The 21518-nt window shown below is 43.7% G+C and overlaps 1 protein-coding gene and 1 long non-coding RNA gene across 4 annotated transcripts in view; one reads left to right on the top strand and one right to left on the bottom strand.

Annotated features, from left to right (window-relative positions):
• The window catches only part of SLC4A4 (solute carrier family 4 member 4), a 183529-nt gene extending 173755 nt beyond the window's left edge, over positions 1-9774 (bottom strand). For both annotated transcript variants that reach the window (XM_088133174.1, XM_088133175.1), the window contains exon 1: positions 9214-9774. The gene's annotated coding sequence lies outside the window, so the exon portion shown is untranslated. The remainder of the gene's footprint in view (positions 1-9213) is intronic.
• LOC148216899 (uncharacterized) lies at positions 9657-13905 on the top strand. Of its 2 annotated transcripts, none has more exons than XR_015794643.1 (3): positions 9657-9756; positions 10156-10582; positions 11501-13905. It is a non-coding gene; the product is annotated as an uncharacterized LOC148216899 (long non-coding RNA). The 2 variants fall into 2 exon arrangements; XR_015794644.1 differs by lacking the exon at positions 9657-9756 and adding an exon at positions 9859-9914.
• Positions 13906-21518: the final 7613 nt, after the last annotated feature.

The raw sequence follows: 21518 nt of genomic DNA, 5'->3' as shown, positions 1-21518 counted from the left end.
TTTACAATGCTGTGGTTTCATTTTCAATCCCTTTCTTTATGGTTCCTAACAAGGCAACTAAGACAAAGAGAGAAGGGAATTAATTGCCTAGTACTTCAGCTGATCTTCTTGGATTTCTCCCCACTGTTCCTTGCACTCCACCCTGCACCATTTCTGCCCAGAACCACCCCATGTTAGTTCATTCATGGACCAAACCACTCAAAGCAAGTTTTCATTAGGACACAGGCCACCCAAAAATAGATGTTCTGGAATGGTTCGTGCATGAAACATTTTGCACATCCCTATTCTCCCCTTCCCACAGGTTTCTGTTGTACCCACCATATCTAGTATCACCTTGTTTCCAACCAAGTCCTGTAGCCCCTCCACCTTGGCTTGGAGCATGCTACAACAAATCCCAAATTCCCAGCCAGAAAAATAACTTTGGAAGCATTGAAATAGGAGAAATGTATATGAGGGATTTTTGTAACTCTGGCTGTATATACATGCTATGATTCCAGTCTCACATTTCCCCCATGCGTCCTTCCCGTCCAACTACATCATACCTTGTGTGGGAAAATGACTGCATTGATCATATCTAGCTAAACAAGTTAATATCCAAATTTGCTATGCAAATCTCCAGGAAATGAAGGGGAAACTTTTTTCCCCTGGAAAAAAACAATAACTCCCCATCCTTGAGCATTTCTAAAAAATATTGTGAAAGAGAGGTTCTTCCCACCTGTACTTCTGGCATATTTATATCAGAAGGAAGCAATTTTTTTTAGAAGGGGGTGAAGATTCATCTTCTCTCTTACCTGTATGAACTCTTCTCACCTTTTTATAGAACTAAGACACTTATATCTACAGGCTATAACAAGTCTGTTCAAGAACATCGTACTCTATGTCCAAAAATGAAGAGCAATCCAATATTAAACTAGTCAGCTGTATTCTGCAGACCTGAACATCTGCCCGCCTTAATTGCAACAGATGGCTAGACACAGGAGTCATAATTTTAACAAAGCTAAGCATTAATATTTTGTCAATATTTATGCATTCTCTTAAATAATGCTGCTGTTACAACCTGCAGCAATTTGCACTTAAGGGAACTGGAGATTAAAGTACTTAGTATCATTTAAGCTCATTAATTCCAGGTTAAGTGAATGAGGTACTTGACCAAAATATTTATTCCCTATGGCAGTATTTGCTATTTAGAAGCTTCATCTCTCTCGTTTTTAAAGCCAAGATTCACAATTTATTAATATTTAGTTTTTCAAAGTTCATCTATTACTAGATTTATGAACTACCACAAATTTTATTAGCACTATTCCTATCAAAGCTATAGCAACCCATTATTATTAATAATAGTAATAATAATTTCCGTTCAAAAGCAAGGATTAGGGATGATTTGAAGAGGGGGAAATCAATCTCAAAGTTAAGTTAAAGTTAAGTTTACGTGTCCTTACTAACAACAGTTACGTTTGAGGACAAGATGTTCTATGGGTAAACACAAATGTGTCTTCAACCTGAAAGTGAAGGGGTCTCATCCATTCTGACCTAAAAGCCTTTTCCTTTCTCAATTCTCAGTTTTCTTCAACTTTATGTTGCTTTCTTCCCCAATGCCTCAACCTCCTCCTCTGCATCCCAATTGTCACAGAATCAATCCCTAAATCTTCCCATTCTGACATCTGCTTGCCAACACTTTAATCTTCCCACTGGCAGCAGATTATGAGCAATTTTGATCTTAAATTTTCTCTTAACATGTTTACCTATCCCTGCATTTTCCTTTTCTTGGTTTTCTGTCAGTCTCATCTAACCAGTCTTTACTCAGTTTACTCAGGTTTCTTCTTTTTAAGTACCCCCCTTTGGTCCTTCTCCCATGACCTAGCCCTCCCACCACCTTAGCCCTTCCTTCCTGTGAAAGAATATTATCACTTCTTCTTACTATACCTTACATCATTTCTTCTCTTATTAAGATCAATCTTTCCCCACTTGTAAATGTACACTTTGTCAATGTTCTATTGCCAACAGCTTTGTTGTTGTTGTTTAGTCGTTAAGTTGTGTCCGACTCTTCGTGACCCCATGAACCATATTGCGCCAGGCCTTCCTGTCCTTCACTGCCTCCCTGAGTTTGCTCAGTCTCATGCTCATTGCTTCAGTGATGCCATCTAACCATCTCATCCTCTGCCGTCCTCTTCTCCTTTTGCCTTCTATCTTTCCCAGCATCAGGGTCTTCTCCAAAGAGATCTCTCTTCGCATTAGGTGACCAAAGTATCTGACTTGAGCTTCATTATCGATCCTTCCAATGAGCAATCAGGGTTGATTTCCTTTAAGATTGACTGGTTTGACCTCCTAGCAGTCCAGGGGACTCTTAAGAGTCTTCTCCAGCACCACAGTTCAAAGGCATCAATTCTTCGGCGCTCAGCCTTCTTTATGGTCCAGCTCTCACAGCCATCCATTACTACTGGAGCCAACAGCTTTACTTTCAGTAAAAAAGGCAGATTTATTCTGTATGTTAGTCTGACCAAAAAAAATGGCTAGGTTCTTTTTCTGATTGTGCAAAATGCATATGTGAAGATAATCTGCTGATAACACTGGAGATCTAAATTGCAAAAGTTGCCACGAACTAATAGAGAAAATCCAAAACTTATCAAGTGAGTGGATGCTGAAAAGTTCCACCAGCAATATGATTCATTGATATACAAGAGCTTTAATTCTCTAGGAGTATTGCAAATATAGAGAGCCAGTTTGATGTAGAAACCAGGAGGCCAGGAATTCTAGTTCTGCCTTAGGCACAAAGTCAACTGGGTGACCTTGAGCCAGTCACTGTCTCTCAGCCCCAGGAAGAAGGGAACAGTAAACCACTTCTGAAAAACCTTGCCAAGAAAACTACAGGGACTAGTCCAGGCAATCGCCAGGAATCAAAAACTGACTCGAAGTCACACACAAAAAAATTGCAAATGCACAAAATGAAATGGCATAGTCCATAAACAGAGCCACAAGATCCATTTTCAACCAGCAGTACCAACAATATGCCGACAACTTGTCTTTCAGTATTTCCATTACAGTGTACAACTCCCCTCATTTGCTAATGCTTCAACTGGGTCAATGCTTCTGTACTTTTCTAAAACAAGCTTGCTTCACACACCACAGTAAGCTACAACTTGTTTCAACCATGGGCTGAAGAAACAAACTATAGTGGTCTGGTTCAGGTAGACTGGGTTCATATGTTACTCTAAGCCATGGTTGAAGAAACCATAATTAACTGTGTTCATACACTGTACTTGAGCTGTTTTACAAACCACAACAGTTAAGTTCACACTAAGTTAAGTTCACACTAAACCCAAACCAAAAAACATACAGTCTAGCCTTGTGTGGATGTTTTCAATAGATGTCGTATTTTGCCAATGGTACTGGCAAAACCTGGGTCAAAGCAAACCACCTAATATCACTGAGTTTGAAATGTAGATATCCTGCTAGTGTGTGTGTGTGTGTGTGTGGGTGTTTTCCCAATGTAAATGGATACATAATACTTCAAGGGATTGTACTGCTCTTCCGAAATCTGGTTTCCTGCACAGCATGGCTGAAACTTAGGAGCTGCCCTTCAGCATCAAAGCTTATTTTCTTCTTTGTTCTCTCTAACGCAGGGTTTCTCAACCTTGGTAGCTTTCAGATGGTGGACTTCAGCTCTCAGAATTCCCCAGCCAGCCTTGCTGTGAGACTCATTCACAGCTTGATTTCTTCAGGAAGGAACAGTTATGTGAGTAAGTTCCCATAACTTTCTGGACCTTCACTTGAAGGAACCATGCCTTATGTTAAATCAGGCATGACTGTCAGAAGAGGCAGTTATTTCCTTTTCCTCCAACAGCACTGAAGGGCTCCATTCCAGAAAGTGTTAGAACAACCGTCTTAACCTACAACAATAATTTCCTAACCAGGTATCTCCAGATGAGTTGCTAACTAGAAATTACAGGAGCTGAAGTCCAACACATTTGAAAGGCACCAGGATGAAGAAAACTGATCTAGAATTTCTGAACCAAATGTACAGCATGAATCATTCTGTTCCCATAAGTATGTTCCAGTAGGTGACTTCATCTAAAGCAGTGCGATCTGCAGGCCTCCACTCCCAGGTAAGAATTGCAATTTTTCACTTTAAAGACTCACCTGGCTGGAATGGAGTGGTCCACTTAAAACTGTACAAATGTCTGTCCATACATTTCTAACCTCCAGCAAGCTAACATAAAACTGGGCAAACTAAGAACTTTTATGGGATTATTTCTAAGACTGGGGGAACCAAAGTCCCACCATTAGGAAAAACAACACTTGCCCTGGGGGAAGTGCTGCGTAATACAAAAGACCCAAAGGCAAAAATACAAAATGAGGGCACAGATAACTGGGTATTTAATATAAGAGAATATACGTAGCTCAGGATTGAACTATGGAGTCCTTGGGGTTCTCTGAGCTTGGCTACCTGTGCAAAGAAACGTCTGCAAGAAAACAACCAAGCTCAGAGAACCCCAAGGACTCCACAACTGAAGATCTGTTCCAGAATGCTGCCAGGAAAGTAGTTATACAGGATCAGAGATGGCAACTTTTATTTTCACCATCATCAATGTGTCTAGTGCTTTACTTCTCATTTTGTATTTAAAAAGAACCCAAAGCAGTGTGAATTAACCTCCTGCATTCAGCTCCTGCTGATCCCAGTCACTGAAAATCAACCCTGCATAGGCCTATTTTAGATTCTGCCTCTTGATCACACTAGAAAGTGACAAGATGTTAAGAACTGGCCTTTATAAGTTAGTTGATATCAAAAGCATAATGTCATTTAAATTAATGGAAGCTAAGTCACAGCAGGAAAAACCAAAATACAGATGGCAGATAAGTCTTTAAATCAAAAGCAGCAAGAATTATTAACGCACAAATTCAGATGACTCAAGCTGAAAACACTAAGTACGCTACCCCATAAACCCTACAGGTATTAAAGAAAAATTACAAAGCAAAACATTTACCTAAGTCCTAATTGAAGGTTAGGTAAATAAATGTAACTACGTTTCCAATAAATAATATGGGCAAAATAGAGCTACCTCCAAGCTCACAGACCAATGAAGCCAGCATTGGACAAACTCCAAAGTAGGGGATTGGGAATCTAACAAAGGAGAGGCTTATTACAATATTACAATGATGGGCGGGGAGGGGGAGACCGAGAACAAAAGGATGCTAACTCTGAGCAGCACTGATGAGTTAGGGTTAGCTAAGAGCAACAGAGTTAACAGAAGCTCCAAAGACAGGAAGGAGAAGGGCATGTAAGAAATTTGTTCCGCTATGGAACGAGTGCATGGAGTATGTTTTGTTAGCATGATGACAAATCGTAGGGATTTCAAGTGGCTTACAAAAACAAGTCTTCTTAGAATGGGGAGCTGATGTCAGATTAATCAACCTAAGGCAGTTGAGGTGTTTGCATTCCATTTCTTTCTAAATGTGAACAGATTTAAAATGTTAACAGGAGACGTCACATTAAACAATCCAACAGTTGAAGAGAATAGCAGGCTTATTCTAATTTTTCCACAGATTAAACAACCAGAATTCCGGGAAGACTCAATTTTAAAGCGACTCCTGTATTTTGAATCCCCAAGTGGCCACCCCGCCGGGGACCATACTTGTATCTTCAGCCATGCAGTCTAATGCAGGCAACCACAACACAGAAACACCTGTGCCTGTGGTTGCCACAGACATCACCACAACACAGAAACACCTGAGATGGATATCAGTTAATTTAGGTGTATCTGGAGCAACCTGTGTACTTCTGGGCACAAGTCCCTTTCACTTCGGTTGGAACAGAAATGCACCCACCCTTCACTGAAATGGCAGAGCAAGCGGGTTCCACCACTTCACTGTTTATGCGTTAAGCACCGGCGTCTAGAGACAAAGCTGCTCTGACAAATAAGACCTTTAAGTGCCTCAAAATAAGAACGGGTGGTTTCCACAGAACGAATGAGCATCTCACGCGTGCCTCATTTGCACTCAGAACAAATGGTGCCACGTACTCCGTGCACATCCCTACACCATATTTCTCCCAAGGGCTAGTCAAACAGGTTTTGAGAGTAACGCAGATTTATATAAGGTGTTATGCTCATCGCTCAAGCAAAGTGCTTGCGGTTGGCATTTCAGTAAATGCCCCAGGCTCAAAATGCCTTATCAAAAGCAGCCTCTATGTAGTTCTGCTAGGGCAGAAGTCATGCGTTTACTCGAGCATACATTTCTGATCAAATAAATGCATTGCTTTTGTTACTTTCTCAAGCACAGCTCTGATGTCTCCAAAATGAGCGATAATTACTCGCAGAATTTAATCCTGTGGGGATTATGATCATGTTCCTAAAAGTCAAACTGGGCAGCTTTAGTTCAGTTTTAAAGCAAAACTGAGATAAGGGTCTGGAAACATTCTTTTCTTTCTTCCTTTATGGATCAAGCCATAATTAAACGGAAGTACAAGAAATATTTAGAGTAACCTTCCTCAACATGATGCTCAGCAAATATCTTGGGGTGGAATTCATGGCTGATGTACTTTCTGAAATGTTCTGAATGTTGCAATCACAACATAGGTAGAAAGCCCCAGTTGGGGAAGGCTGATTTGGAGAAAAAGAAAGGACATTGGCAGAGGTGTGCCTCTGCCTACAAACATTCACAATGCTCTGCATAGGAGCAGTGTCAATTTATGGTGTATCTTCCAGAACAAACCAGCTCCCAGCAGTGGGACTGGGAAAGGAACGCATAATGGGGCCCATTGAGATTGGTCCCCTCTGCTTTTGGATCAACTATTTATCAATCTCCATACATCTATATTCCACCCTTTCTCTAGGACAGAGAAAAACATGGCGTGACCTAGAGTTAGGGGTGTCCGCGGGGTATCAAAAAGGTCAGCATAGCAGCCATGACTGCACAAGCATGGCCACCATCTTGACTTTTTTTTTCCATAACCCCCTGGAGGCCCGTCTGCTTGGAGTCCTATCTTGTGGACCTCAGATCTCCTTCAGCTATACTAGCAAAAGTCAGCTCTGGCCATTCTAAAATGATTTTTTATGGAAGCAAACACAACATCAAGACAAATACTTTTTAAAAAAGGAAAACAAACACACAAAAACTCTAGTTTAATTCTAAAACGAAAATTCTAAAACTTTAGGCTCACTAAAGTAATTCTAGACCCAACCATGATGTACCTCAACCCCTATACATCATGACCTCTTATTATATCCCCTCCAAACCCTTAACCATGGTCCACAGGAACCAAACTCTCCTCTGGAAATTCTCTTTCCCATTTATATTGCAAAGCATATTCTGTCTTCCTCTGACTTTCTCCCAAATATGTATTTGTCATCTACCCTGATTAAAAAGGGCAACCATAGGATTAGAACCCTAACCCTACAGACTGCATAGAAATCCCCAAAAATGCTTTATTCATAGTAATCCATAGTCAATATCTAGCCTCTACACACACAAAGGTGAGAGAAATGTAAAGTACAGTATGTGCCTTTTAGTGCTGTTTTCCAAAATAAGGCCCAGTTCACAGATCATAACAAGCCAAAATATGATTTACTTGAGTTTAGATTATTGTACACTATTGTGTGAACCAGCTGTGAGTTATTCAAAAACCATGACTAAATAAACCACAATTTAGCATGATGCATGAGCCTAGTCAACAACCCACTGCCCTATAATTAATTCCCTCAGTCATATTCATTTCATGTAATAAAACTCTATCCGATATGCGACGGACACCTTCAAGGCTCTTCCACCTCAAGATCAAGTCAAAGCTTGAGGACAGCAGATTTCTCCTGCCTTCAACCTGGATCACTTGCCACTGATAATTCTTCTGCTCAACAACAATCACGCATGTGGGCATGCACAAACACACATTTTCTCACAAAATGAATAGGCACCTCTCACATAGAAAAAGGCAGTTGAGGGGAGACTTACAGGAGAGAAGAGAGAGACTGAAGCAAACGTTTCTGTCTGCAAATGTTCTGTTAAGGAAGGAAAGGGGGGGAAAGCCAGAGGAACTGTCTTGATTTCTAGATTCTTGTTCTCCTGGCTTCTCCCCTGCTCAAATGACAAACTGATTTCCCCCAAACATCATTTCTAAAGAGTAGCATCAAATACTCCTTTACTAGCTCTTTTTTGCAGCTTGCACCGCTCTTCCTTGGGGCCCATGCACTGGAATCGACTCCAGCTGAGAAAGTTTTTCAACTTTTCTCCTGAATTCCAGCCTTACTTTTTTCCACTACACAAATTCAATCTTGCATGCATGCATGCATGCATACATACATATTCCTTCTTCCACTCGCTTCCTCTTGCCCTAAAGATATGGCAAACTCTCCCTGTAGATGGGGTAATCTTCTCCCGTGCCTTTCCCCAAGCATGTTTAAAGAGTTTTTGCATCACAAGGTCCCACAATTATAGCTGCTGGCAAGAAGCAAGGCAGAAAGTGTGATTTTCAAGCAATTCGCCTTCAGGTGGGAACTGAACCCTGACAACCCCCTCATTGCAGCATCCGTGCACAGCTAACCCACAGCAGGCCAGCAGGGGCTGCATTCCTACAACATACTTAACCTGGCTACTAATCCATCCGACTTCTAGGTTCTCACCCTATACCGACTCATACCCTAAAACTAATCACCCAACATGAAAACCTAACCAAGGTCAACGCTAGCCAGGAGTAGCAAGCTGGGCGAACGCAGCTGCAAGGTCTTGGCCTGACCGGGCTGCATGTGCCGTGCGAACGCAGCCAGCGGGCACCTTTGCGGCCACATTCTTTCTGCCCCTGCTGCGGCGCAGGAGTTGCCCGCGCCCTCCTTAATCCACCCGTCCCGCTTTCATCCCCCAAAGCCGCCTTTTATTTCAAACGCTTGCTCGCTCTTTCCGCCTACAAATGATTTCAGCCTTGGCAGACGCGCTGGGTTGTTTTACGGAGGGTTTTTTTTTCCCCTCCCACAAACAAAACGACCCGGGATTCGCACGTCCAAGAGGTATCTCGGAGGGGCCCTGCCCGGCCCGGCCCGGCCCGGCCCGGCCCCTCGCGGCTCCCCTCTCCCCCTACCCACCCCCAGGGTTGCTGGAAGAGAAGAGGCGGCCAGGCAAAGCCGAGGACCTCGTCCGCCGCCAGCTCCCTGCAGAAGCCCCGCGCCAGGGAAGGCTTCCAGCTGCCCGCGCGCCTCAGCGCCCTCCCCGCGCCTGGCCAACCCTCACCTCCTGGGGTCTCCCTTCCGCCGGTCCTCCAGCGTGGCGGCTGGTTGGGGCCGCCGGGGCGGCCAGCAGACACGAGGAAAGAGCCCGAGACGGGCGAGATCCGCACGAGGCAGCGGCTGGGCCGGACCGGGGCGCGCGCGCGCTCCGCTTCTCCTCCTCCTCCTCTCCTTCTGGCAACTTTTCGGAAATCCGGGCAGGCAGCGAGCGCGAGCCGCGGCTTCCCCGGCAGCGACTCTCCTCCTCCTCCTCCTCGCACGCCCCCCTGGCCGGCGGCGGGGCTGGGAGGGCGCCCGCGAGCGGGGAGAGGCTCCTCAGCTGGGCGGCTGCGCTTGGCGAGGCGCGCGGAGCGGCGAAGGCGCGCGGGCTGGCTGTCAGGCAAGCGTCTGCCCCGGGGCTCCGGTCCTCCGGTGGGCGTGCGAGGCAGCCGGCCGGCTCCGCGGGGGCAGCCCTCCCGTTGCCTGCTTCACAGGAACAGCGGGGAGCGAGGAGGGGAGTCCCGCCGGCAGCGCTCAGGGCGTCCTCCGGAGGAGAAGCCCGTCCGAGGTTTAAAGCCGCGGCTGGGCGCTGCGGCCCGTCCCCTTTCCGTCCCCTCCTCCCGGATCCCATTCCCACCCAGCTAGCCCTCGTGCTATCGCAGCCGAGAAGCGTCACGGGGCCCCGGGCGGCCGGAGGAGGAGGAGCCATCGCGGCTCGGGCTTCTGGTGTGGCAAGGGCTCGGCGGCGGGCGGGGAGGAGGAGGAGGAGGAGGAGGGAGGCGGGGAGGGCGCCCGCTGCCGCCCCAGCCGGCCCGGTGCGCTTCTCGTGCAGGGCTGGGAGGAACGAACGAACGCGGTGCCGGCCCTGCCCGAGGAGCGGCTGCTGCGTCCGGAGGGGGGGGCGGCGGTGGTAATAGCGTTCTCTATTTCTCCCTCCGCCCCCAAAATTATTTCCGTCTCTGAGCAGGTGCTTCGGGAAAGTCCCCGGGAAAACTGTCCAAGAAAAGCCGCCAGAAGTACGCCGGTCCCCGAGACTCGCTGCTGGCTTGAACGGACCCGTTTTGTGAGTTTGGGCACGGCTGGCGCTGAACCACAAACTGACCCGCGGTGTGAACGCATGTGCTAAAGGTGCAAGGCTGTTGTGCCTCTGTGAACCTGATACCTGGCTGGTTAGGTGTGTCGTGGGAACACGACAGCTTATTACCCTGAGGATGTGGCGGGTCGCACGGATCACCTTCCTAGCCAAACACGCCGACAACTCACAAGCGACAACTCACAAGCAAAGCCGACAGCAAGCCGTATAGTTGTGCCACAGACGTCTTTTGCCTGTGAACATCCTGGCACATCCGCTTCCAAACATCCCTCTGAGTGCAATGAGCCTTACTCCCAAGCAGGTGGGGGGGGGGAAGGTTGGGGGGAGTTGCCATCTAAATCATGCAAGTGTAACCTGTGCATGAACTGGGGGGGGGGACGGGGGGCAGAAGAGCGGAGTGAAAGAGAATTGAAATGTTCTGCTGGGGAATTCTGGGAGTTGAAGTCCACCCATCTGAAAGTTGCTAAGGTTGAGAAACACTGCTGTAACATATACTTAGAAAGCCATGTGTGTGCAAGTCCTCCTTGGATATTATCTTTCTCTCCTTCTGGTGCTGCTTCCTTTAAGACCACTGCAGAGAAAAAGGTTCCTCAGGCAAGAGGAAGCAAACTGGTCAGTTACAAATCCAGCGGTAGCGTTTCCCCAAATATTTGCTGGGCTTGATTACTTTTAACTTTGGTCCGTTTTTCTTTTTTCTTTTTTTTTTCTTTGTGGCTTGCAGTATTGCATGAACCCAGGCTGTTTGGTCAGGACTGGGAATGTATGACTCAAAGCCAGAGAAAGGGTGCATTTAGCAACCAGCTTAAGGATGTTGTGTGATCGCAGTCAATAGGTGAACCTATAGACCAGCCCTGGATTAGCCATTAAGCAAAATAAGCACATGTTTAGGGCGCCAAAGGAAGGGGGGCACCACAGAGGAGCTATCATGCCCTTAACTCTTTCATTGCCCACTCAGTTTTAGTTTTTAGCACTTGTTGAGTCTTAAGTCATGTGAATTAACCGAGTTAAGAGCTGAGGGGCACCACTGCTGGGTTGCACTTAAGGGCATCAGTGGGCCTTAATCTGACCCTGCTATAAATTCAAGGGGGATGCAAATAGGGAGGGGCACTTCAAGGAGGCAATGTGGGGAGTGACCCTCCTGTTTGTTCCAGACCATATGTGAGAAGACCGTAGAAGCAGGACGTTCTCTTCAATATAATTCCTTTCTACCCTCCTCCAGGTTCTTGATATCCTTGCACCAGAGAAGCTAAGAGAAATTTAACTTGAAACTTCTTCACGCAAAGCTCATGCTCAAATGAGATTGCAATGCTGCTCCCAACAGGGCCTTCCCCTGAGGGCTTTGCCGCTCTACCCTGCCTCGTCTTCAGGAGCCCAAGGTGGCTTTCATAGCACTCCTTCTTCCAACTTGTCCTCACAACAACTGTATAGATAAGTTGGATTGAGCAAGAGCAGCAAATTGTATATTAAGTCTCTTTTCTCACGTTCTTCATCAAAAAAACCGAACACTGTATGCCGGGCAGCAGACAGAAAAGGACTTAACCCAGCAGTTCATCACTACATCTTCCAAGAGATCCTCAGGAAAGATCCTTGCAAAACACAGCAGCCAAAGGGATGGAGTATTGGTATACACTTATATCTAGGTCTTGTACTGTGGGGTTGTCCCCATCACCACAGGGAGATGGGGCTAAGAGAGAGGGATTGACCCGAAGTCACTCGGAACTTCCACAGCTGAGGGAGGACTAGAAGTTGGCCTGCCTTAACCTTAACCAACTTTAACAATACAGGTAGTCCCTGAGTTAAGAATGCCCTGTCTGCGGATTACCCAAAGTTAAGAACAGTCTATTGTAGCAAAATTCGAGTTAAATACGGAATGGTTTGAGTGAATTACACAATGCTGCTTATACAGTATTATACAATAATACTGTTCCGGCTTCCATACAAATTCAACTTAAGGACACACCTTGGGAACGGAACTCGTCCTTAAACTGTGGACTACCTGTATTTACTTTCTCACTCTTTCTTTGCTGTCATGAATTAATAGTAGCACAACTTGCTTTTGATGACACACATTATCAAGGTTGCCATCTTCTGCCTATTCACTTAACTCCTGCTTTAAAGTAAATTGTGTGGGTAATCTTTCTAGGATCATCTCCTGCTTCCTGTCACCAATCAAACTTCTCTGCCCCCTTTCCCCCTCCCAGAAATCATGGCTGCTTTCACCATCTGTCTTGGACTTTCAGGGGCATTCATGTGGTTGTCCCAGCAAAGATGTGTTTTGCACAACATGGTGCAACCCTGGGTAGTTAGCACAAGCCAGCTTTAGTCCCTCTCCCTGTCCTTAACTAACCATCAAGAACCTTTTGATTCTGGTTAAGGAAATGATGTCTCACCCAAGCTAAGAGCAGCCACTGTGACTGATTAGCGCAAAATGGAATTTGAAACCTAGAGCTAACACATTTGATCATGGGCCATGTTTTTATGGACAAGAGTTCACATCAGATAAATGAAATACAATCCTTCGTTCTCAGGAAGATGTAGAAGGATATAAACAGAGAAACATTAATGGTAATATGATACAAAAAGTACAGTCTGGCAATTTTACAAGGGGTTAAATTGCCTTTCCCCAGGCTGTTATCTTCCTGATGTACTGACTTCTAGTCTTACCAACTGCAGAATGAAGAAACCCACAAATCAGGAATGCAACAGGTGGGGGAAAGCTGGCTTAAATATACATCTTTGTTAATAATTTACAAACAACACACACCACATCAGTCAGGACTATTCATTTTTCTTCCTCTGGATCATCCCCTTATCCATATTATGGAAACCCAAGAGAATGAAAGACACAGCAGTGGAATCTTTTCAGCATGTTAGCCCAGTAGCAAGAGCGCTGGCCTTGAACTCAATCATTTAAAATGATATATTGCATCACCCAGCTGCCACTGGAGTGATAGGTCAATAATGAAGACGGGCCTTATATCACCATAGTATGAGCTGGATGGGGCTAAAGGACGTTAGAAATCAATGGTGTGGAAATGGCCTCAACTAAACAGGTGGGTGAGCTGTATGTTGAAGGAGAAAGTGAAGCTGCGAGTCAACATCTGACACCAACTTCCCTATGAAGAAGTTTCTCTTGGACTCTAAGAAACGCTGATACATTCATGGACCAACAGCGAGAAATGGTGATCAATAGGAGAAGATTGGTTTGGTACCATCAGTTATACATAAGGCAAGTCTGCTTCTGCATCCCTAGATATTTGGTGTACTGTATCTACAAAGACAAAGTGTTTGAAAATACTTCAGATTAACTTGCTCTGCTCATCAGAAAGATGTTTCCCTTTTCCTATGTATGTCATGTTATGGTTGAGTATCCAAGAGAGGTGGGGTTGCAATTCAGGTATGTTTTTATCTGGACATGTTCCATGATATGTGCTGTTGGAAGGTGAATTTTGGACAGGTCGGTGTTGGGCATGTAAGCACCCATTTGGGATTTAAAGACCATCTTCCCTGTTCTGGGGACCTGACCAGGGTTGTCCCAATGTATCTATCTGTATGTGATTTGTTGGTGACTAAGTATCACAGCTTAAGTGTTATTGTTAATCAGTAAAGTTTTAATAAAAGCGATCTGTGTAGTTTATTTGGGTTTTTATATCTTTCTGGGTGTATCAACAACCAGCAAACATACATAGCCTGAACCTCTTTCCTGAACTGGGATTTCTGGCCAAGGCCACAGCTGTGGAACTGCTTCAGTGAATACCAAATGAAGTTGCTACTGCTGACAGCTAACTTTCCTCAAGCAAACATCCATTTCTGTGAAGAGGGGTTCCGTTCTTCCCTACATCATCCTACTCTATGAGTCCCACAACACCGTGGAACAGGTAAAGGGCCTGTAGGGGGAGATCATCTGTGTCTCACCAATGGTATATACCTTTGCAGAGATTCATTTTGTGCACCAGGCCCTTATCACACCTTAGTCATATCTCATTTGGCCTACTGCATAGCACTTGAAGATCACTCAGAAACTACAGCTGGTCCAGAATGCAGCAGCATGAGTAGTTATGGGGCCATATTGGGACACCTGTATGACATCCCTGCTTAATGATCTGCACTGATTACCACTTGGCCTCCAAGTGCAATTCAAGGTATTGATTATCATCTTTAAAGTATTTCATTGCTTAAGGCCTGATTATTTGCAGGGCTGGCTCTTTCCAATTGTCTAAGGTAGGGTAAGGCAAATCAAATCAAATCAGACAGGTTGGGCATGACTGCAGGTCCCAGCAAAGAAATGTCCACTTATGGAACCCATGAGTCATGCTTCCTCTGTTGCTGCTTCTGCTCTCTGGAACAGCATTCCACCAAAATCCACATGAGTCCAGCCTTTCAGAAAGGCCATAAAGGTTTGGCTATTCCAGCAGGCCCTGGGCCAGAAAGATTTGTGAACTAGCTGGTATGTTATGAGTTGTTTCCTGGGTGGTTGAGTGTTATTTCTATTCTTTTTTTATTGTTTTATTTTTTTTCTACGTTAAAGTTGCATGATGATTGGGCAGCCTTATATATATATTCTATTGGCATAAATAGGCCAAATGAAGAATAGAAAAGAGACATGGCAAGGCAAAGTATTACATGGTCAGTACACAAAAAAACTAGCAGGCAAAGCAGATAACAACAAGACCTGGCAATGGCTAAGAGCAGGAAAGTTGAAGAAAGAGACAGGGGGTAATTCTGGCTGCATAAGACCAAGCCTTAAGAACAAATGCATACAAAGCCAGAATTGAGAAGACAGCAACAGACAGCAAATGCCGCCTCTGCAAAGAAGCTGAAGAAACAGTGGATCACCTAGTTAGCTGCTGCAAGAAGATCGCACAGACTGACTACAAACAACGGTATGACAAAGCAGCAACACTGGTGCATTGGAATATCTGCAAGAAATACCATTTATCTGCAAGCAAGAACTGGTGGGACCACAAAACAGACAAGGCAATAGAAAATGAAGAAGCTAAAGTGCTCTGGGGCTTTAGAATTTAAACAGACAAGCACCTGCCATACAACACCCCAGACTTAACAATTGTTGATAAGAAAGGCAAAAAAGTCTGGATAGTGGACATTGCAATACCTGGAGACAGCAGAAGAGAAGAGAAAGAACTGGAGAAAATCACAAAATACAAAGACCTGCAAATAGAAGTAGAACGACTGTGGCAAAAGAAAGCAAAGATAGTCCCAATAGTGATAGGTGCCTTGGATGCAATCCCAAAACATCTGGAGCACCCCTTGAAGACCATCGGCATTGACAAAATCACCATCAATCAATTGCAAAAGTCAGCTTTACTTGGAACAGCTTACATCCAGTGATGATACCTTTAACACCATCAAACAATGTCTGTCTATCCCAGGTCCTTGGGAAGGGCTCGATAGGTGGATAAAAATGACAAATTCAGTCTAAACATCTGGCTGACTGTGCGGCCAACAATAATCTCTATGCATCACATCCCCATAGTGATATTGATAGATTATACCTGCCCTGCAGAAATAGAGACAGAGGTTTACTTCAAGTCAAACAAATTGTTGAAGAAGAAAAGCAGGCATTGGCTGGTTATATAAAAGACAGCCAAGAACAAGCACTGATGCAAGTTAAAAATTAGAACTTACTGAGTGTACAGGAAACAAAAAGTGAATATCAAAATAATGTAATAAAAACACAAACAGATTGCTGGCAAAGAAAATCATTACATGGTCAATTTCTACAAAAGATTGAGGGGAAAGTGGATAAAGATAAAACCTGGTAATTGCTTACAATTAGAACATTAAAAAAAGAAACTGAAGGCTTGATCTTGGCTGCTCAAGAGCAAGCTATTCGAACTAATGCAATCAAGACCAGAATTGAAAAATCATCAAATGATTCAAAGTGCATATTGTGCAAAGAAACAGTAGATCATATACTCAGCTCGTGCACAAACGGACTATAAACAATGACATAACACAGTCACCTAAATCATTCACTGGAACATCTGTAAAAATTATCATGTGCCAGTAATGAAAAATTGATGGGAACATATAGTTGAAAAAGTAGTCGAAAATGAGCAGGATAAAATATTGTGGGATCTCCAAATACAAACTGATAAAGTCTTGGTGCATAACACTCCAGATTTAATTGTGGTTGAAAAGACGAAAGCGTGGATAATTGACGTGGCAATACCAGAGGATAGTAGAAAAGAAGACAAAGAATTGGAGAAGATCACAAAGTATCAAGATCTGAAAATCAAAGTTGAAATATTATGGCATAAACCTGCCTTGGTGGTCCCAGGGGTTATCAGCACACTGGGTGACATACCAAAAAACCTTGGATAGCACTGAGAAAATCTGCGCATTGACAAAATTTCCATCTGTCAATTACAAAAGGCCACCCTGCTTGGATCCGCACATATATTACATTGATACATTATGAAATCCTAGGTCCTTGGGAAGAACTCAGTGTGAATGAAAGCCAACACCAGCTAAAGAATTGCCAGCTGTGATTTCATGTTGTTGTGTAAATAATAATAATAATAATAATAATAATAATAATAATAATAATAATAAATCTGTATACCATTTCCCATTACTGATAGAAAACAACTGTCATTAAAGAGGCACAGGCAACTGGATAAAAAGAGAGCTCTATTTTTTTCTGACAATTGTTTTTGGGATGGATGGATACATAGGCAGATTGACAGACACGTACACACACACACAGACGCACACATGCACAGAGGCTCATCTGAATGACAGCCACATGCTTAGGTGCTTGCAACCCAAAAAATCTGCTCAGCAGATCTTTCCAAAAAGTGCATTTCTGTTTCCCAGGCTGCTCTCCAATATCAATCAAGTTTATCCATTCTGGTAGGTTTTAATTGTTTCATACGGATTCGTTAACACTTGTCTTAGCTGCTGTTTTTTTTTAAATTACCCAGGCAGGTGATTACAGAGTGCTATGTAAATAATAATTCAAAGAAATAAATGTCTTTGGATCTCTCTGATGTTTGTTTCGCATCTTTGCTTAAGGATCTCATCAACCTGAATGTCTGTTTTGCATTGCAGATGGGTTCTGGCAGGTACCCTTTCCCCAAAAGTTTAGCCTTCTTGCAGCAAGTCTTTATTTTCTATAGGTCCAAGGCAAGCTGAGATCATTCTTTTAGAACTCAATATAGCCTACAGACCTGGCATTCCCTGGAGGTCACCCATCCAAGTGCTTAGCTGTCATGCCAAGATAGGTAGGTGCTCAATACATCCTTTTCACCTATATGGAAGTTCTTCTGAAGAACTAATTGCTGGATCCTGACCATGATTTGCACTGGGAAATGATAGATGAGTACAATAAATTCCACTGGGAATCTACATTAACAGAGGTATAGATTATAACTGATTGGTTGATTTTATACCATCAAGATAGTCAGCAACCACATAGACAGATTTTCTCCATGACAATTTGTCCCTGACCTGGTCCTTCAGATCTTCCAATGATGTACCCAATGCCGCTGTAAGTGATTCCATCCCCCTTGCTGCTGGTCGTCCTCTTCTTCTCTTTCCTTCCACCTTTCTCAACAGTAGAGCTGGGTCTTCTCATGCTGAGTCTGAAATAGGATAATTTGAGCCTCGAGTGAGAACTCTGGGTTGATTTGTTTGATGATCCATTTGTTTGTTTTCTTGGCTGCCCACAGTGTTCTCAGGAGTCTTCTCCAACACCAAAATTCAAAGGTCTCAGTACTCTTCCTATCCTGCTTCTTTAAAGTCCAACTTTCACTTCCATAGAATGTCAGGAATAAGTTATAATGGTTACAACTAAATTATTTCTTCAGCTTGAGAAATCTTCTGAGCAGAAATGTTTTACATTTTATTACATTCCTCCCACTCTATAAACATTCTTGGCTGTTGAATGTCTTACTATACAGAGAAAACATAACACAGGCTTAGCACACTCCTTCTATAGTGTTAACTAGTGGGATTTTTTTTTCTTTACACCAGTGCATCTCACCATTATTTGCAACACTCATTTTCAAAGTTATCTAAAAATTTCTCTTTCCCATCTGTTAAAAACAAAAACAAAAAAATCTTGCTTGGAACATGAACAGTGGGGAAATTATTAAAAAAGGATGGAGAAGCAGAGATTATCTAATACTCCAGCAGCATTATAAACTTTACAAATAACTTAAGTATTTTTCTTCCTTTAATTAAAAAAGATAGCTTAATCACATAGCTGGTGAAATAAAACTATTCCTTTGGGCTTCTTACAAATCCAATTCAAGTCCCAGATCAAATTAAAGCAAGAATTTATTAGGAAACAGAAAGAAACAAGCAGAAAAAAAAGATGTTTGCAAGGAAACCAAGTATTAAATCATCTCTATTAGTACTTCTGACATAAGTCTCATATCATCTGCAGTGAGGCCTAGGGATCCCCCAGGGAGATCTCTGCAAAGTGCCTTAAAGATACTGAAATCAGTAACAAAAGGATTCCAACAGAGGCACAGGATTCATAATCCATCGCTGATACTCATAATATGTACTCTAGTTCATGTTGCCAAGAGTGATAGGTTGGTACATCCATTCAGATGAACTCTAAATGATAAGAAACTTTGAGCTTTCAGGCTTGAATGTGGGAGTAAGGCAGTCTTCAAATCAGTTGCCATGCTCTCCAGGTAGACCAGACTAGGAACCCAAAGTTATGAATGCTAATACAACTTTTATTATAAAGTTACAGTAACAGATTCTTGCCAGTCTGAATATGCTTCCCCCCTCCCTCCCTTTATCTTCGTGAGAACTAGGGAGGGTCTTTTCTGAGACATTTACTCAAATTACAGTTCTGGCCCAGACTCAGATTTCTTTTATCAGCCTGTTGTCTCGGTTGCGGCCCTTCCTCCTGTTCCTCAAGGCTACTTCTGCCCGTTACACATGCAGATTGAGCATGCTTGGTATTGTAGTCCAACACATCTGGTACATCAAGACAAAGCTAGCATAACCACTGGAAAACAGGTTTCTTTTTCTGTGGTAGGCACTGATCTCTGATTGAAAGGACCAGGAAGTGTATACACCAGCTGATTGGTTTTTGGAGCAGGGAAAATTATCTAGGTTGGTCAGGGTGTGGTCATTTTAAGGCTCTATATACAAGAAAGGGAGGTCAGTATTGTAGCTTTTTAGCCGAGTGACTCAAGCCAAAAGAAGTGAGAGATAAAGGAAGGTGTGTCCCAGGTTAACAGTAAATGCAAATGGACGCAAACTTGTTAGGATTTCATCCAGGAAGTATAATGTGTTCTGAGGCCCACATGTAAGAGCTATCCAACAAACACCATAATGAGAGGTGTACTTTCCTGGCATCTTTTTCAGCAGCATACGTAGATCCTCAAAAAGTAGACGACCCTGATTTGAGAACAAACAGCCTCTCCCAAAGGGAGATAAGGCAGGGGAAAACCCTAAGAGAGGCTTTCTATATTAAGGAGAAATTATTTGAAGTCAGAAAAATAAATCTTGACCCTCCTTTCGGGAAAATACAGCATTTGCATGGCCCATCCATTCAGGGCGGGCACCACATTTAAGCTGTTTGTGAGTTGCTGGTGTCAGTAAGGTTTATGTAGCCAAAATGGTAATAATGAAATGTTAGTGCCCTGGTACAGATGAGCTCCTGCTCCTTTTTTCTGTGCAGAACTGGCAGGATATGTATCTGGGAGTCATGGTTTATGCCTTTACTACCTGGTGCAGATAGTTCCTGGAGCACCCAAGACTGGTGCCAAACTTGCTTCATTCCTAGCATTACGCAACCTACCAAGGCAGATCTGCCAGCTGTTACAAAGGTGCTGAAATGTTCTCTTCCTTTTTATTCATCCATACAGCTTGCTTCCATAATTTCAAGAGACACTTGACTCCAGATCATAAAGTGAGCCTTCTCTGCCGTTGCCCCCGCCCTTTGGAATATTCTCCCCCCAGAGATGTGGCAGGCCCCTACCCTCCCGGCTTTCCAGAAAGGATTAAAGACCTGGCTCTGCCAGCTTGCATGGGGTGATAAGAACCTTACCCAAACCTGGGGGTGGCTGGCACCTTGATGATGCTCCCCGAGTGATTGCCAATTTTAACATCCATCCTTGGATCTATTTATTCTCTATTTATTTAAGTTTATTGTATATTGTAATTTTAATTGACTTTAACCACCTTGTAAACTGCCCAGAGTCATTTCAACGAGATGGGCGGTGACAAATTTGATATATACAATAAAAATATAAAATATAAATATATAAATGCTGAATTCGCATACATCTATCTCAGGGACTCTCAAGAAACAACAGGTTGTTTACATGTTGGAACTGTTAATTCATAAGGTATTGGAATCAGTCTCACATATAACCTGCATCTCCATTACAAACCTGTCTTCCTTTCCTTTCTTCACCTCACCACAATTTAAATCCTACATCAGTCTAGACGCCCTTTGCATCTGATGCAATGAGCTGCAGTTCACAAAAGCTGATGTCTTTCCTTTTAATAAAATTTGTTAGTCAGAAAAGGTGCTGTCAGACTGGTTTTTTTGCTTTTCCCCTGGAGTTTCTATGGTCAAGTGGCATTTAAACACAAAGAGGCAAAGGTTGTGTCAGGGAACACTCAGGAGGGCCATCATGGTCAGCCCTTCAAGGTAGTGCAGGCAAGAACCCAAAACCATGAGTACTAACACTATCTTTATTGTAAGGTTACAGGAACAGAATCTTGCACTTCTCCCCTCCCCGGTCTTTGCTTTCCAGAGAACTAGGGAGGGACAAGTCTGAGACGCTTTCTCCACCCCCATCCCTCCTTTGAACTCAGATTTCATTTATCAGACCATTGCCTAGGCTGCAGCTCTTCCTCCTCTCTCCCAAGGTTATTCTCACATCCCATTACAACCATAGACCCACAAACTACAACCTGCCTTGTCCAGAATGACCTTGTCTATAACACAGATGACCCAATGTCATCCTCTCTAGTCAACTGGGCTCCCCTTAGTGTTTTAGCAATGCACAAGTCAACCAACTGACTTAATCAGCTAGTCACTATGTTTCTAGTCCTCCCTGCTGCCACAGAAGAAGCTGGGAGACAAGGGGTGTCCACAGGGCATGGTCCAATAAGTCAATGGGTGGAGCTTCAATCACACCATCATGGCCACCAGTTTGGCTTTTTGGGCCACGCCTGAGGACACCCCTGCTCTTCCACCTTCCTCTGTGGTAGCAGGGAGGACTAGAAACATAGTC

This window comes from Python bivittatus, unplaced genomic scaffold, assembly GCF_059951505.1.
Source record: "Python bivittatus isolate LINGU-HERP-01145 unplaced genomic scaffold, Pbiv_v1 ctg000070_np1212, whole genome shotgun sequence".
In the NCBI taxonomy this organism is placed as follows: Eukaryota; Metazoa; Chordata; class Lepidosauria; order Squamata; family Pythonidae; genus Python; species Python bivittatus.
The sequence above is the reverse complement of the archived record's forward strand: the minus strand, read 5'-3'. Positions and strand labels throughout refer to the sequence as shown.